This window comes from Oryx dammah, unplaced genomic scaffold (genome assembly GCF_014754425.2).
Source record: "Oryx dammah isolate SB20612 unplaced genomic scaffold, SCBI_Odam_1.1 HiC_scaffold_23, whole genome shotgun sequence".
Classification (NCBI taxonomy): Eukaryota; Metazoa; Chordata; class Mammalia; order Artiodactyla; family Bovidae; genus Oryx; species Oryx dammah.
In genome coordinates, this window is record NW_024070207.1 from 14,020,740 (window position 1) to 14,038,281 (window position 17,542).

A 17,542-nucleotide genomic window follows, 5' to 3' on the forward strand; every position below is an offset into this window, starting at 1 on the left:
CCCAAACCTGAACCCCCCTCCCACCCCACCCCCCCACAACATCTCTCTGGGTCATCCCCGCGTACCAGCCCCAAGCGTGCCATATCCTGCATCGGACATAGACTGGCAATTCGATTCTTACATGATATTATACATGTTTCAATACCATTCTCCCAAGTCATCTCACCCTCTCCCTCTCCCACTGAGTCCAAAAGTCCGTTATACACATCTGTGTCTTTTTTGCTGTCCTGTATACAGGGTCATAATTGCCATCTTTCTAAATTCCATATATATGTGTTAATATACTGTATTGGTGTTTTTCTTTCTGGCTTACTTCACTCTGTATAATTGGCTCCAGTTTCATCCATCTCATCAGAACTGATTCAAATGTATTCTTTTTAATGGTTGAGTAATACTCCATTGTGTATATGTACCACAGCTTTCTTATCCATTCATCTGCTGATGGACATCTAGTACTTACATTTTATATTGTTACAACATAGGTTAGCTTATGCTGCAGTTACAAACAACCCCAAAAGCCTTAGTGGCTTAAAATCACTGAAGTCTGTTGCTCAAACTACATTCTCATTGCTGATTGCCTGGGGGTTCTGCTCCATGCCATGATCATCCTCCTTTGGGGGCCCAAAAGGTTTATCCACTATCAGTCACGTGAATCAGTTATGGTAATTCCCTCTTTCTTGTTAGTGATTGGTTTAGGAATCCAATTATTAAGGCAATCAGAGGTTTACAATCCCATGAGATTAGTTATTAATAAGGCCATAGGTGGACAATGACCAATGGGGACCCCAGAAATGAAGGATTTTTAATTTATATTTGAATGAACCATTGTCTCTCTCCTTCCCACTGCATATGAATAAGTATGTGTACAGTGATTACTACAAATGGCCTTCTTACAACCACAAGAGAAACAAGCCCTAGGATGAATTGGGCTCTTTAGATGATGGGAAGAAGAACCAAAGCAACTGTGTCTTTCATGAAATTGCCCAGATGCTGAATCAACTAGCCTTGTAGCACACACTATGTTTGGATATCCTATTATGTGAGATAATACAGTATTTTATCCTGTAAACCAGCTTGTTGACATGCAGCTGAAAGTACTCTGATACTGATTACTTTTTCTTAATTTTATTCTTGTATAAAGGATTTAAACTGTTTTCTCATGAGCCCAAACATACCTCTCCAGTGTTCATGACCTTTCATCTGGGAATTTTGATAAAATCCCCATCTTACTCTTGATTTCTTCACCCTGTGTCCTGATGTTATTCTCTCTCATCAGTAACATACTTTCCTGAGTAGGAGAAGAAAGGGAATGTCAATTTTTATGGTTATTAAGTTCTGGGCATTTTGAGGGAGGCTTTAAAACACAATTTCATTTATTCTTAACAACTCTATGCCCTTTACATAGATGAAAAAACAGAGGCTCAGAGAGGTAAGGGCATCAACTAGTAAGTGGCAGAGCTGGGGTTCAAACCAAGGAGTCTCCATTGAAGGTGGTGTTAAGCAGGGTACTCTATTATCTCTTTCCCTTATCTTCAGTCAGGACGGGAGGTCCAAACCTCTATTAGAGTTTTCTTTCTTCAGAAACTGTCCCACTGACTACATCATATCTGAGCTCTCTTTCCCTCAAGCAAGCTTCTCAAGCCTTTCTGTCTTGATGTCGAGAACTCTACCCAGCCATATTTATTTTTACTCTCTGGGAGAAAGAGGAGCACCTGACATGCATTTCTGGCCAATTTAGCTTACTCTGCATACAGCAATGGAGTTTACTGAGTTTTTAGTGTCTCCTCTTTGCAACTTCCCTAAAATAGAAAAAGAGACTTTTCAAGTCATGGGATTAAAATTTTGTTTTTATCACAGGATGTTTCTGGAGGAGTAACTTGGCATATCTCCCAGCCACTCCTCGTAGTGGCTACCCACTTAGCCTGCTCCCAAATATGTCTTTAAGCATTTAACAATGTCTTATGAAGCATACTGTCAGTTAAGTTAAAGGAACTTTCATAATGTGTGGCTAGAGGACTCTTCCAATAGTTCTTACAATATAAAATATTCTTCAAAATCATGTTGAATAAAGGATAAAAATCACATGATAATCTTAATAGATGCAGAAAAATATTTGAAAAAATTCAATTCCCTTTGCATGACAAAAAAGACCAACAAAATAGGAATAGAACAGAACTTCCTCACTCTGATAAAGGGTATCTATGAAAACCCCATAGTCAATGGTGAAAGACTGAAAGTTTTCCCTCTAAGATCAGGAAGAGTAGACTTTTGTTCAATATTCTGCTGGAGATTTTAAGCTAAGATTAATTAGGCAAGAAAATGAAATAAAAGTCTTTCATATTGAAAAGGAAAAAGTAAAATTCTTTATTTGCAGGTTGCATGATCTTGTAGAGAGAAAATCCCAAGGAGTCCACTAAAAAGAGAACTACTAGAGCTAATAGCTCAGCAAAGTTGCAGGAGATCAAATCAATATACAAAAATCAATTGCACTTCTATGAACTGGGAATAAAAAATCCAAAATGAAATTAAGAAAGCAATTCCATTTAAAATAGCATAAAAAGGAATAAAATACTTAGGAAATAAACACAAGAAGTGTCTACTTTGCACTCTGAAAACTACAAAATATTGTTTGAAAGAAATTGAAGAAGGCTTAAATAAATGGAAAAAGTATCCGGTATTAATGGATTGGAAGACTTATTAATATTGTTAAGAGGACAGTATCTCTCAAACTGATCAGTAGCTTAAATCCAATTCCTATTGAAACCCCAGCTGGCATTTTTTTTAAAGAAATTGACAGGCTGATCCAAAATCTCATAAGGAAATGTAATAGAATAGCTAAAAAAAATCTTGAAAAAGAAGAACCAAGGGGAGCGGTCCTAAGATGGCAGAGGAATAAGACGGAGAGACCACTTTCTCCCCCTCAAATTCATTGAAAGATCATTTGAACGCTGAGCAAATTTGAACGCTGAGCAAAACAACTTCTGAATGCTGGCGGAGGACACCAGGCACCCAGAAAGGCAGCCCATTGCCTTTGAAAGGAGGTAGGACAAAATATAAAAGATAAAAAGAGAAACAAAAGAGTTAGGGAAGGAGACCTGTCCCAGGGAGGGAGTCGTGAAAGAGAAGTTTCCAAACACCAGGAAACCCTCTCACTGGCGGGTCTGTGGGGAGTTTTGGAATCTCAGAGGGCAACATAACCGGGAGGGGAAAAAATACCCAAAGATTAGTGCCTAACCACAACTCCCAGCGGAGAAGTAGCCCAGACACTCACATCCACCACCAGCAAGCAGGGGCTGAAAAGGGAGGCATGGGTTGCATCCTTAGGGTAAGGACCAGGCCTAAATGTCCTGAGGACAATCTGAGGGAGCTAACATGAGATAGCACCCCAAACTGTGAGATAGCCAGGGAGAGAGAGAAAAAAGAGAGAACTTTCCCATGAAAAGCTCTAACCGAAGGCACTGCTGGGTCCACTCACAGAACAAAGGACTGAGCCAATACCAGAGGAGAGCTAGCTGGCTGCGGACCAGCCTATCCCCCGCTAGAGGCAGAGAGGCAGGTGAGCGACAGCCAGAGCCAGAAGGTGAGGGGCAATTTCAGCCCCAGAGATGGCATCCTCTACCAAACTGTGAGCAGGCTCCCAGTTGCTAACCAAGTTATCTTGGGATCTTGGATGGTTGACATCCACCAGGAGGGTCGCAGCCAGAGACCAGCTCCCCAGAAGAGACATATGGGACACCTGAGACAGTGCTCCTGCTGCACACCCAGGAAACTGAGCGACTGGGACTGGGGAGGTGATAAGATGCACCATCCACCTGGGGAGAGTGTGCTTGCCAAGCACCTGGTCGCCTGAGATGCTCAGACCCAGGAAGGGCACAAAACACAGGCCCAACCTAGTCTGCCTTTGTGGAGTACCCAAGAACCTGAACCTGAACGGCTTAGACCTGGGAGGTGCACACAACTCAGGGCCCACTTTAGACAGTTCCCCTGCAGAGCAACCTGGAGCCTGAGCAGTGTAGACTGGGAAAGCACACATGCCATGAGTGGGGGCAAACCCAATGTGGCCCAGACACTACAAGCATTCCCCACACATTCCAGTGGGATTTGTTTGCAATGTTCCTCCCTCCCCACAGCACAACTGAACAAGTGAGCCTAAATAAGTGTCCACCTTCACCCCCTTGTGTCAGGGCAGAAAAAAGACACTGAAGAGATGTGCAAACAGAGGAAGACAAAATAAACAAGAGGGAACTGCTTTGGAAGTGACAGGTGCAACAGATTAAAACCTTGTAGTTACCACTGACTACATTGTAAGGGGCTTATACACCTTGAGAAGAAGTATAAGATGGAACAAGGAACTGTCTGGAACTGAATTGACCCCATTGGCCCTCAACAACTCCAGAGAAATTCCTAGATATTTTTACTGTTATCATTTTTTAAATTTTAAAAAGTTCTTTATTACTCCTTTAATCTTCATCTATATAACCTACTGTTACCTTGCAAAAAGAGACCCTATTTTTAAAGTGAATTTCATATATATTTTTAATAATGTTTGTGATTTTGTTTCTTTTTTAATATTGTATTTTTGAGAGTCTAACCTCTACTCTAGATTTTTAACCTTTGCCTTTGGTATTTGTTATTAACTTTGTGCCTTTAAGTATCCAATCTTCAGTACCCATTTTTTACTTAGGAGTGTGATTACTGGCTTGATTGCCCTCTCCCCCTTTTGACTCTCCTTTTTCTCCCCCAGGTCACCTCTATCTCCTCCCTCCCCCTTCTCTTCTCTACCTAACTCTGTGAATCTCTTTGGATATTCCGGGCTGTGGAGAACATGTAGGGGACTGATTACTGGCTAGATCTGTCTCTCTCCTTTCGACTCCCCCTCTTCTCCTCCTCGTCACCTCTATCTCCTTCCTCCTTCTTCTCTATGTAACTCTGTGAACCTCTCTGGGTGTTCCAGACTGTGGAGATCACAAAGGGAATTGATTACTAGCTAGATTGCTCTCTCCCCTTTTGATTCCCCCTCTTCTCCTCCTGGTTACCTCTATCTCCCTCCTCCTTCTTCTCTTATCCATGTAACTCTGTGAACCTCTCTGGGCATCCCTCACTGTGGAGAATCTTTTCTCCATTCACCTAGATGTTTTATCATTGCTGCAGTATGGATGGACAAGTCTTGAGGCTACTGTAAGAATCAGACTGAAAACAAAAGGCAGGAGGCTTAAATCCAAAACTTGAGAACACCAGAAAACTCCCGACTCCAGGGGACATTAATCAACAACAGCTCATCCAAAAGCCTCCATACCTACACTGAAACCAAGCTCCACCCAAGAGCCAACAAGTTTCAGAGCAAGACATACCAAGCTAATTCTCCAACAACGCAGGAACATAACCCTAAGCATTAAAATACAGGCGACCAAAGTCACACCAAACCCATAAACACCTCAAAACTCACTACTGGACACTTCATTGCATTCCAGAGAGAAGAGATCTAGCTCCACCCATAAGAAACACTGATGCAAGCTTCCCTAGCCAGGAAACCTCGACAAGCCACTCGTCCAACCCCACCCACAGGGAGGAACCTCCACAATAAAGAGAAACCACAGACTTCCAGCATACAGAAAGGCCAACCCAAACACAGCAATTTAAACAAGATGAAAAGGCAGAGAAATATTCAGCAGGTAAAGGGACATGATAAATGCCCACTAAACCAAACAAAAGAGGAGGAGATAGGGAGTCTACCTGAAAAAGAATTCAGAATAATGATAGTAAAAATAATCCAAAATCGTGAAAACAAAATGGAGTTACAGATAAATAGTCTGGAGACAAGGATTGAGAAGATGCAAGAAATGTTTAACAAGGACCTAGATGAAATAAAAAAGAATCAATCAGTAATGAATAATGCAATAACTGAGATCAAAAACACTCTGGAGGGAACCAACAATAGAATAATGGAGACAGAAGATAGGATAAGTGAGGTGGAAGATGGAATGGTGGAAATAAATGAAGCAGAGAGGAAAAAAGAAAAAAGAATTAAAAGAAATGAGGACAACCTCAGAGACCTCTGAGACAATGTGAAACACCCCAACATCCGAATCATAGGAGTCCCAGAAGAAGAAGACAAAAAGAAAGGCCGTGAGAAAATACTTCAGGAGATAATAGTTGAAAACTTCCCTAAAATGGGGAAGGAAATAGTCACCCAAGTCCAGGAAACCCAGAGTCCCAAGCAGGATAAACCCAAGGAGAAACACCCGAAGACACATATTAATCAAATTAACAAAGATCAAACACAAAGAACAAATATTAAAAGCAGCAAGGGAAAAACAACAAATAACACACAAGGGGATTCCCATAAGGATAACAGCTGATCTTTCAATAGAAACTCTTCAAGCCAGAAGGGAATGGCAGGACATACTTAAAGTGATGAAAGAGAAAAGTCTACAGCCCAGATTACTGTACCCAGCAAGGATCTCATTCAAATATGAAGGAGAAATCAAAAGCTTCACAGAGAAGCAAAAGCTGAGAGAATTCAGCACCACCAAACCAGCTCTTCAACAAATGCTAAAGGATCTTGTCTAGACAGGAAACACAGAAAGGGTGTATAAACTCGAACCCAAAACAATAAAGTAAATGGCAACAGGATCATCAGTTCAGTTCAGTCGCTCAGTCATGTCTGACCCTTTGCGACCCCATGAATCGCAGCACGCCAGGCCTCCCTGTTCATCACCAACTCCCGGAGTTCACTCAGACTCACCTCCATCGAGTCAGTGATGCCATCCAGCTATCTCATCCTCTGTTGTCCCCTTCTCCTCCTGCCCCCAGTCCCTCCGAGCATCAGAGTCTTTTCCAATGAGTCAACTCTGCATGAGGTGGCCAAAGTATTGGAGTTTCAGCTTTAGCATGAATCCTTCCAATGAACACCCAGGACTGATCTGCTTTAGGATGGACTGGTTGGATCTCCTTGCAGTCCAAGGGACTCTCAAGAGTCTTCTCCAACACCACAGTTCAAAAGCATCAATTCTTCGGCACTCAGCTTTCTTCACAGTCCAACTCTCACATCCATACATGACCACTGGAAAAACCATAGCCTTGACTAGACGGACCTTAGTCAGCAAAGTCTCTGCTCTTCAATATACTATCTAGGTTAGTCATAACTTTTCTTCCAAGGAGTAAGCGTCTTTTAATTTCATGGCTGCAGTCATCATCTGGAGTGATTTTTGAGCCCCCCAAAATAAAGCCTAACACTGTTTCCACTGTTTCCCCATCTATTTCCCATGAAGTGATGGGACCGGATGCCATGATCTTCGTTTTCTGAATGTTGAACTTTAAGCCAACTTTTTCACTCTCCTCTTTCACTTTCATCAAGAGGCTTTTTAGTTCCTCTTTGCTTTCTTCCATAAGGGTGGTGTCATCTGCATATCTGAGGTTATTGATATTTCTCCCAGCAATTTTGATTCCAGCTTGTGCTTCTTCCTTATCAATAATACGTAAGTGTAAATGGGTTTAATGCCCCAACCAAAAGACAAAGACTGGCTGAATGAATACAAAAACAAAACCCCTATATATGCTATCTACAGGAGACCCACCTCAAAACAAGGGACATACACAGACTGAAAGTGAAGGGCTGGAAAAAGATATTTCACAGAAATGGAGACCAAAAGAAAGCAGGAGTATCAATACTCATATCAGATAAGATAGACTTTGAAATAAAGACTGTGAAGAGAGACAAAGAAGGACACTACATAATGATCAAAGGATCAATCCAAGAAGATATAACAATTATAAACATATATGCACCCAACATAGGAGCACCACAATATGTAAGGCAAATGCTAACAAGTATGAAAGGGGAAATTAACAGTAACACAATAATAGTGGGAGACTTTAATACCCCACTCACACCTATGGATAGATCAACTAAACCGAAAATTAGCAAGGAAACACAAACTTTAAGTGATACAATGGACCAGTTAGACCTAATTGATATCTATAGGACATTTCACCCCAAAACAATGAATTTCACTTTTTCTCAAGTGCACAAGGAACCTTCTCCAGGATAGATCACATCCTGGGCCATAAATCTAGCCTTGGTAAATTTTAAAACAATGAAATCATTTCAAGCATCTTTTCTGATCACAATGCTGTAAGATTAGATGTCAATGGCAGGAAAAAAACTATTAAAAAGAAAAACATATGGAGGTTAAACAACATGCTTCTGAATAACCAACAAATCACAGAAGAAATAAAAAAAGAAATCAAAATATGAATAGAAATGAATGAAAATGAAAACACAACAACCACAAACCAGTGGGATTCAGTAAAAGCAGTGCTAAGGGGAAGGTTCATAGCAATACAGGCTTACCTCAGGAAACAAGAGAAAAATCAAATAAATAACCTAACTCTACACCTAAGGCAACTAGAAAAAGAAGAAATGAAGAACCTAAGAGTTAGTAGAAGGAAAGAAATAATAAAAATTAGGGCAGAAATAAATGAAAAAGAAACAAAGGAGACCATAGCGAAAATCAACAAAGCTAAAAGCTGGTTCTTTGAGAAGATAAATAAAATAGACAATACATGCCTCAACATAATAAAAGCCATATATGAAAACCCACAGCAAACATTATCCTCAATGGTGAAAAGTGGAAAGAATTTCCCCTAAAATCTGGAACAAGACAAGGGTGCCTACTCTCACCACTACTAATCAACATAGTTTTGGAAGTTTTAGCCACAGCAATCAGAGAAGAAAAAGAAATAAAAGGAATCCAGATTGGAAAAGAAGAAGTAAAACTCTCAGTCTTTGCAGATGACATGATCCTCTACATAGAAAACCCTAAAGACTCCACCAGAAAATTACTAGAGCTAATCAATGAATATAGTAAAGTTGCAGGATATAAAATTAACACACAGAAACCCTTGCATTCCTATACACTAACAATGAGAAAACAGAAAGAGGAATTAAGGAAACAATTCCATTCACCATTGCAATGAAAAGAATAAAATACTTAGGAATAAATCTACCTAAGGAAACAGAAGACCTTTATATAGAAAACTATAAAACATTGGTGAAAGAAATCAAAGAGATTAGATGGACACAAATAGATGTAGAAATATACCATGTTCATGGATTGGAAGAATCAATTTAGTGAAAATGAGTATACTACCCTAAGAAATTTATAGATTCAATGCAATCCCTATCAAGCTACCAATGGTATTTTTCAGAGAACTAGAACAAATAATTTCACAATCTATGGAAATACAAAAAGCCTTGAATAGCCAAAGCAATCTTGAGAAAGAAGAATGGAACTGGATGAATCAACCTGCTTGACTTCAGGATATACTACAAAGCCACAGTCATCAAGACAGTATGATACTGGCACAAAGACAAAAATATAGATCAATTGAACAAAATAGAAAGCCTAGAGATAAATCCATGCACCTATGGACACCTTTGACAAAGGAGGCAAGAATATACAGTGGAGAAAAGACAATCTCTTTAATAAGTGGTTCTGGGAAAACTGGTCAACCACTTGTAAAAGAATAAAACTAGAACACTTTCTAACACCATACACAAAAATAAACTCAAAATGGATTAAAGATCTACATGTAAGACCAGAAACTATAAAACTCCTAGAGGAGAACATAGGCAAACACTCTCTGACATAAATCACAGCAGGATACTCTATGACACACCTCCCAGAGTAACGGAAATAAAAGCAAAAATAAACAAATGGGACCTAATTAAACTTGAAAGCTTTTGCACAACGAAGGAAAGTATAAGCAAGGTAAAAAGGCAGCCTTCAGAATTGGAAAAAATAATAGTAAATTACCTTGCTTCTATCACCAGTCCCATCCACAACTGGGTGTTGTTTTTCCTTTAACTCCATCCCTTCATTCTTTCTGGAGTTATTTCTCCACTGATCTCCAATAGCATATTGGGCCCCTACAGACCTGGGGAGTTCATCTTTCTGTGTCCTATCTTTTTGCCTTTTCATGAGAAATGCTGGGCTGGTGGAAGCACAAGCTGGAATCAACATTGCTGGGAGAAATATCAATAACCTCAGATATGCAGATGACACCACCCTTATGGCAGAAAGTGAAGAAGAACTAAAGAGCCTCTTGATGAAAGTGAAAGAGGAGAGTGAAAAAGTTGGCTTAAAGCTCAACATTCAAAAAACTAAGATCATGGCATCCGGTCCCATTACTTCATGGGAAATAGATGGGGAAACAGTGGAAACAGCGGCTGACTTTATTTTTTGGGGTTCCAAGATCACTGCAGATGGTGAATGTAGCCATGAAATTAAATGACGCTTACTCCTTGGAAGGAAAGTGATGACAAACCTACACAGCATATTAAAAAGCAGAGACATTACTTTGTCAACAAAGGTCCATCTAGTCAAGGCTATGGTTTTTCCAGTGGTCATGTATGGATGTGAGAGTTGGACTGTAAAGAAAGCTGAGTGCCGAAGAATTGATGCTTTTGAACTGTGGTGTTGGAGAAGACTCTTGAGAGTCTCTTGGACTGCAAGGAGATCCAACCAGTCCATCCTAAAGCAGATCAGTCCTGGGTGTACATTGGAAGGATTCATGCTAAAGCTGAAACTCCAATATTTTGGCCACCTGATATGGAGAGCTGACTCATTTGAAAAGACCCTGATGCTGGGAAAGATTGAGGGCAGGAGGCGAAGGGGACGACAGAGGATGAGATGGTTGGATGGCATCATTGACTCGATGGACATGGGTTTGGGTAGACTCCAGCAGTTGGTGATGTACAGGGAGGCCTGGCATGCTGTGGTTCATGGGGTTGGAAAGAGTAGGACATGACTAATCAACTGAACTGAACTGAAAAGCCAACAAAACAACTGACAAAGAATTAATCTGAAAAATATACAAGCTCAATTCCAGAAAAATAAATGACCCAATCAAAAAAATGGGCCAAAGAACTAGCAGATATTTCTCCAAAGAAGACATACAGATAGCTAACAAACACATGAAAAGATGCTCAACATCACTCATTATCAGAGGAATGCAAATCAAAACCACAATGAGGTACCATCTCATGACGGTCAGAATGGCCACTATCAAAAAGTCTACAAACAATAAATGCTGGACCGGGTGTAGAGAAAAGGGCACCCTCTTACACTGTTGATGGGAATGGAAACTAGTACAGCCTCTATGGAGAAAAGTGTGGAGATTTCTTAAAAAACTGGAAATAGAACTGCCATATGACCCAGCAATCCCACTGCTGGGCATACACACCAAGGAAACCAGAATTGAAAGAGACACGTGTACCCCAATGTTCATTGCAGCACTGTTTACAATAGCCAGGACATGGAAACAACCTAGATGTCCATCAGCAGACGAATGGATAAGAAAGCTGTGGTACATATACACAATGGAGTATTACTCAGCTATAAAAAGAATGCGTTTGAATCAGTTCTAATGAGGTGGATGAAACTGGAGCCTATTATACAGAGTGAAGTAGGTCAGAAAGAAAAACACCAATACAGTATACTAACGCATATATATGGAATTTAGAAAGGTGGTAACAATGACCCTATATGTGAGATAGCAAAAGAGACACAGATGTAAAGAACAGTTTTTTGGACTCTGTGGCAGAAGGTGAGGGTGGAATGATTTGTGAGAATAGCATTGAAACATGTTTATTATTATATGTGAAACAGATCGCCAGTCCAGGTTCAATGCATGAGACAGGGTGCTCGGGGCTGGTGCACTGGGATGACCCAGAGGGATGGGATGGGGAGGGAGGTGGGAGGGGGGTTCAGGATGGCAAACACATGTGCACCCATGGCTGATTCATGTCAATGTATGGCAAAACCCACTACAATATTGTAAAGTAATTAGCCTCCAATTAAAATCAATTAATTAATTTAAAAAAGAAAGACTGGGAGAGGTGGAGGAAAAAAAAAAGAAGAACCAAGTTGGAAGGCTTACACTTACTGATTTCAAAACATACTACAAAGCTACAGTAAAGAGGACAATGTTGTACTGACATAAGAATAGATACATAGATCAATGGGCTTCCCTGGTGGCTCAGATAGTAAGGAATCTGCCCTCAAAGCAAGGGACCCCAGTTTGATCCCTGGGCCAGGAAGATCCCCTGGAGAAGGAAATGGCAACCCACTCCAGTATTCTTGCCTGGGAAATCTCATAGACAGAGGAGCCTGGTGGGCTGTAGTCCATGGGGTCACAAAGAGTCAGACACAACTGAGTGACTAAGCACTTAGTGCTCAATTCTGCCCACCTGAGAGATCAACTAGAATAGAATTGAGAGTCCATAAGTAAACTTCCACATTTACAGCCAAATTATTTTTGTCAATGAGGGAAAAGATAGCCTTTAAAGCAAATGGGACAGGAACAACTTTAAATGGATATCCACATGCAAAAGAGTAAAGTTGATTATCATACACCATACACAGAAATTAATTTAAAATGGGTTAGATAGCTAAAACTATAAAACTCTTAGGAGAAAACATAAATCTTCAAGACTTTGGCATAGGCAATGATTTCTTAGATATGGCACCAAAAGTCAAATAAAAATTAGATAATTGAATATCATCAAAAATTTAAAACTTTTCTGCTTCAAAGGACACCACTAGAAAAGTAGAAAGACAGTCCACAGAATGGGAGAAACATTTTGCAAATCATATATCTAATAGGGAACTTGTATCTAGAATATATAAAGAATTCTTACAATTGAATTGAAAAGACCAAAAAATTTTATAAATGGGCAAAGAAGATGAATAGACATTTCTCCAAAGAAGAAAATCCCATGGTCAATAACCACATGAAAAGATATTCAGTATCCTTAGCAATAAGAGAAATGCAAAGCAAAACCACAGTAAGATACTATTTCACAAACAGTTGGATGGCTGTAACCAAAAAGTCAGATTCTCATAACAAATGTCGATGAGGATATAGAGAAACTGGAACCCGTATACATTGCTGATGGGAATATAACATGGTATGGTTGCTTTGATAATAGTCTGGTAGTTCCTTGAAATATTAAACAAAGTGTTACCAAATGACCTAGCAATTCTTCTCAGAGTTTTATACCCAAGAGAAATGAAAACATGTTCACACAAAAATTTGTACATGAATGTTCATAGCACCATAAATTAGAGCCAAAAAGTGGAAACCACTCAAACATCCATCTACCAATGAATGGATAAATAAAATGTGGTATATCCATACAAAAAAACATCATTTGGCCCCAAAAAGAAGTGAAGTTGCACATGCACATTATGCTGAGAGATACCAGTAAAAAAGGACATTTATGTGAAATGTCCACAGTAGATAAATCCATAGATACAGAAAGGCAGATTAATATTTGCCAGGATCCAGGGAGTTGGTGGGGAATGATCACTATTGGGTATGAGATTTCTTTGGGGGGTAGTGAAAATGTTCCAAAGTGATTGTAGTGATGTTTGCACAACTCTGTGAATATATTAAAGCCTTTAAATGGATGAATTGTGTGGTATGTGACATATCTCAATAAAGCTGTTTTTAAAAATCACATTGAATAAAAGTTTGTTGGATATGAACAGATATAGGGATAGGCAGGCTATTTTACCTGTGTATATCCTGGTAGTATTGAAGGCTTCTTCAATTTAAAATTTCTTACATAAGGCTTACCTTCCCTATAACCCTACTTTTACTCCCAGCCCACCCTCTTCCTATTTGCATTCCTTGATGGGTTTTGCTATTGTACTAGCACACCAACACTTTCTTTTGTGGAGAGGAAGGATGCATATTTAGTCAGATACTTGGATTCATTTCTATATTCTGTTCTAGGGCAACTGTCCCTTTGTCCTGGCAAGGATAGGGCACTGGACCAATATCTGATCTCAATCCAGGGTTAACTGGAAAGGATATATAAGGCTACCTTTAAATCACCTCCTCCCTGAAAGACACTTTCTTGTCCTCTTGATGCCTTTGGATTTATTTATTTGCAACTGGACAATGAGATTTTCATCTTCACCAAATTTCCACACTGAAACCACCCCCCCCGAACTTTAACTAGTTGTCCCCAGTGGGTATAAATTGGGCACAAGATACAAAATAATGAGCTGAAAATGGCCTTATACCTCACCTCATGTGTGGATGCTAAGTTGCTTCAGTGTGTCCAACTCTTTGCGACCCTATGGATTATAACCCGTCAGGCTCCTCTGTCCATGGAATGTCCTCTGTCCATTCTCCAGACAAGAATATTGGAGTGGGTTGCCATGCCCTCCTCCAGAGGATCTTCCTGACCCAGGATCAAACCCATGCCTGTTACATCTCCTGCATTGGCAGGCACGTTCTTTACCACTAGCACCACCTGGAAGCCCATCTCACCTCATAGGATCTCAAATTTGATCTCATAAGAGTCCCCTCAAACTCCCTTATTGAGATAACCCATGCTTTTCTCTAAAAAGCACAATGTTTTATTATATATGTTCATTTGCTGGTGGGGAGATAAGATCTGTGGGCTTTCCTGGTAGCTCAGTTGCTAAAAAATATGCCTGCAATGCAGGAGACCCTGGTTCAATTCCCGGGTCGGGAAGATCTGCTGGAGAAGGGATAGGCTACCCACTCCAGTATTCTTAGGCTTCCCTGGTGGCTCAGCTGGTAAATAATCCACCTGCAATGCGGGAGACCTAGGTTTGATCCCTGGGTTGGGAAGACCCCCTGGAGAAGGGAAAGGCTACCCACTCCAGTATTCTGGCCTGGAGAAGTCCATGGACTGTATAGTCCATGGGGTCACAAAGAGTCAGACAGGACTGAGCAACTTTCACTTTCTTTAAGATAAGATCTGTAGATAACTTATTCAAGGCTTACCAAGAAATCAGGGAGATGAAAAGGAGGGAAAACTAATTAGTTATAAATTCTTTAACATTCTTATAGTATATATCTAAATATTTATATACTATATCTAGATATAGTATATATCTAAGTATCTATGTTTTTAGGTTTCACTATTTTTAAATTCATATTCATTAAATAATTACTGACTTTCTAGTATGTGCCAGCCACTCTGTAGGTTCTGGGAGTATAGTAATGAACAAAATGGACAAAATTCCCTGCCTTCATGGATTTTGTATTCTAGAAGGAGAAGACAGACAATAAGTACGTGCAATATACATGCTGGGTGGTGGTAAGTTCTGTCTGTTCAGTTGCTCAGTTGTGTCAACTCTTTGTGACCTCACGGACTGTAGCCCATCAGTCTCCTCTGTCCTTGGGATTTCTCAAGCAAGAATACTGGAGTGGGTTGCCATTTCCATCTCCAGATAAGTTCTGTAGTGTTAAAATAAAACACTCTTTAGGGAATGGGTAGATGGGATTTCAATTTAGAGTGGTCAGCAAAGGCCTCGCTCAGAAAGTATCTCTCGAGCAAAAATCTTTAAGAGGTGAAAGACTGAGCCATTTGGATATTTGAGTGTGGTAGATTGTATGACTAATAATCTCTCCCATTCAGCCTGCCCATTTTGTAATGTGACTTTTCTACTCCTTCTATCAAGAATTGGAACTTTCCCTCTTCTTCTTGAATCTGGGATGGTCCTATGATTTGCTTTGAAGGGGACAGGAATGATATGTAAACTTGTCAGTGCTAGGTCTTAAGAGGTTTTGTAGCTTCTCTATTTAAATTATTTATTTTATTTTATTTCTTTTTTTAGTATAAATTTATTTATTTTAATTGGAGGTTAATTACTTTACAATATTGTGATGGTTTTTGTCATCCATCTTCTGTTTTTACCCTCTGAATATGGCTGCTATGTAGAGAACTCCAAGCTTTCCTCATGTAGAAACAGGCCACAAGGAGAATTAAAGTGCCCCAGTTGACAGCAAGCACAAAGGTCTTGTGAGTGGGGCCATATTGGATCCTCCAGAATTAGTCAAGCAGCTCCGTCCAACATCATGTGGAGTAGAGATGAGCCAGTCCCACAGAATTCTGCTCAAAGAGGAGACCAATAAAAAGGTAAATAAATGGGATAATTATAAATTATAGTAAGTTCTACCAAAGAAACAAAAAGAGGTTAAGAAGGAGAATAATACAAGGGGCCTAGTTTATTTAGAAGCACTTCCCTGATAGCTCAGTTGGTAAAGAATCCGCCTGCAATGCAGTAGACCCCAGTTTGATTCCTGGGTAGCAAATATCCACTGGAGAAGTGATAGACTACCCACTCCAGTATTTTTGGGCTTCCCTGGTGGCTCAGCTGGTAAAGAATCCACCTGCGATGCAGGATTCCTGGGTTCAGTCCTTGAGTTGAGAAGATCCCCTGGAGAAGGGAAAGACTACCTACTCCAATATTCTGGCCTAGAGAATTCCATGGACTGTATAGCCCACAGGGTCACAAAGAGTCTGACATGACTGACTTTCACTTTTCAGTTTACTTAGAAGGATTGACCAGGGTCGGAATATCTAAGGAATTGGCATTTGAGTTCAGACAGGAAGGATATAAAGGAAATAAGTGTATACTGGGCAGAGGGAAAAGCAAGCATAAAGGCCCTGTCTTAAAAGAGAGGTTAGGTGTTTCAAGCACTTTTTAAAGAAGACTAGGGGGGCTAAAACAAGGGAGATGGTTCCAGGGAAACAGACAGAGACTAGATTATACAAGGTCCAGCCAGTTGATGAAGAATTTGTATCTTTTCCCTAGGTGAACTAAAGGGTTCTAAGCAGTGTAGTGACATCATCTTTCAGTTTAAAAGTGTCACTTCTGCCGCTGTGAGAGAATAGATTAGAGGGGTCAAGAATGCAAGTGGAGAAATTAGGTCTTACTGCCATCCAGACTTGAGTTGAAAGTAGTCCAGTTAAGAGTGATGACAATGAAGATGGAGAAGTGTGAGTAGCTTGAAGATGTGTATTGAAGGCACAGCCTACTGAGGAGTGAAGACAGGATAAGAGAAAAGGGAAATGGAAAACTCAAAGATAACACAACGATATCTGACTTAGGCAATAGGATTGATGGTGGTACTTACTACTGAAAGTAAGGAGATGATTAGAGGAATCCAGAATTTAGTTTTGAATATATCAAGTGTTATATATTTGTAAGATATCTTTATATAGGTGTCAAGTGGACAGCTAGAATTCAGAGATCTCTGACTGGCAGATTTAAATTTGAGTGTCATCAAAATAAAATAAAATATTTAAATCTATAGGAATAGCTGAGATCATGCAATGAGAAAACAGAGAGTAAAAACAGAAGAGTGTATAAGACAGATCACTGAAGAATGCCAATATTAAAAAATAAACTAAAGGAAGAGCAAATAACTAAGCAGAGTGAATAATGGCTAAGCAGTTAAGAGGGAAACCCATAGGAGTATGATGTCAAGAAAGGCAAGAGAGATGTGTATTTCAAACTAGAAGAAGTGGTCAAAAGTGCTGAATGCTGCTAAGAGTGTGAGTAAAATGAGAACAGATAAGAGCCTATTGGAATTTCCCTGGTGGCTCAGACAGTAAAGAATCTGCCCGCAATGAGGGAGACATGAGTTCGATCCTTGAGTCAGGAAGATCCCCTGGAGAAGAGTGGCAATCCTCTCCAGTACTCTTGCC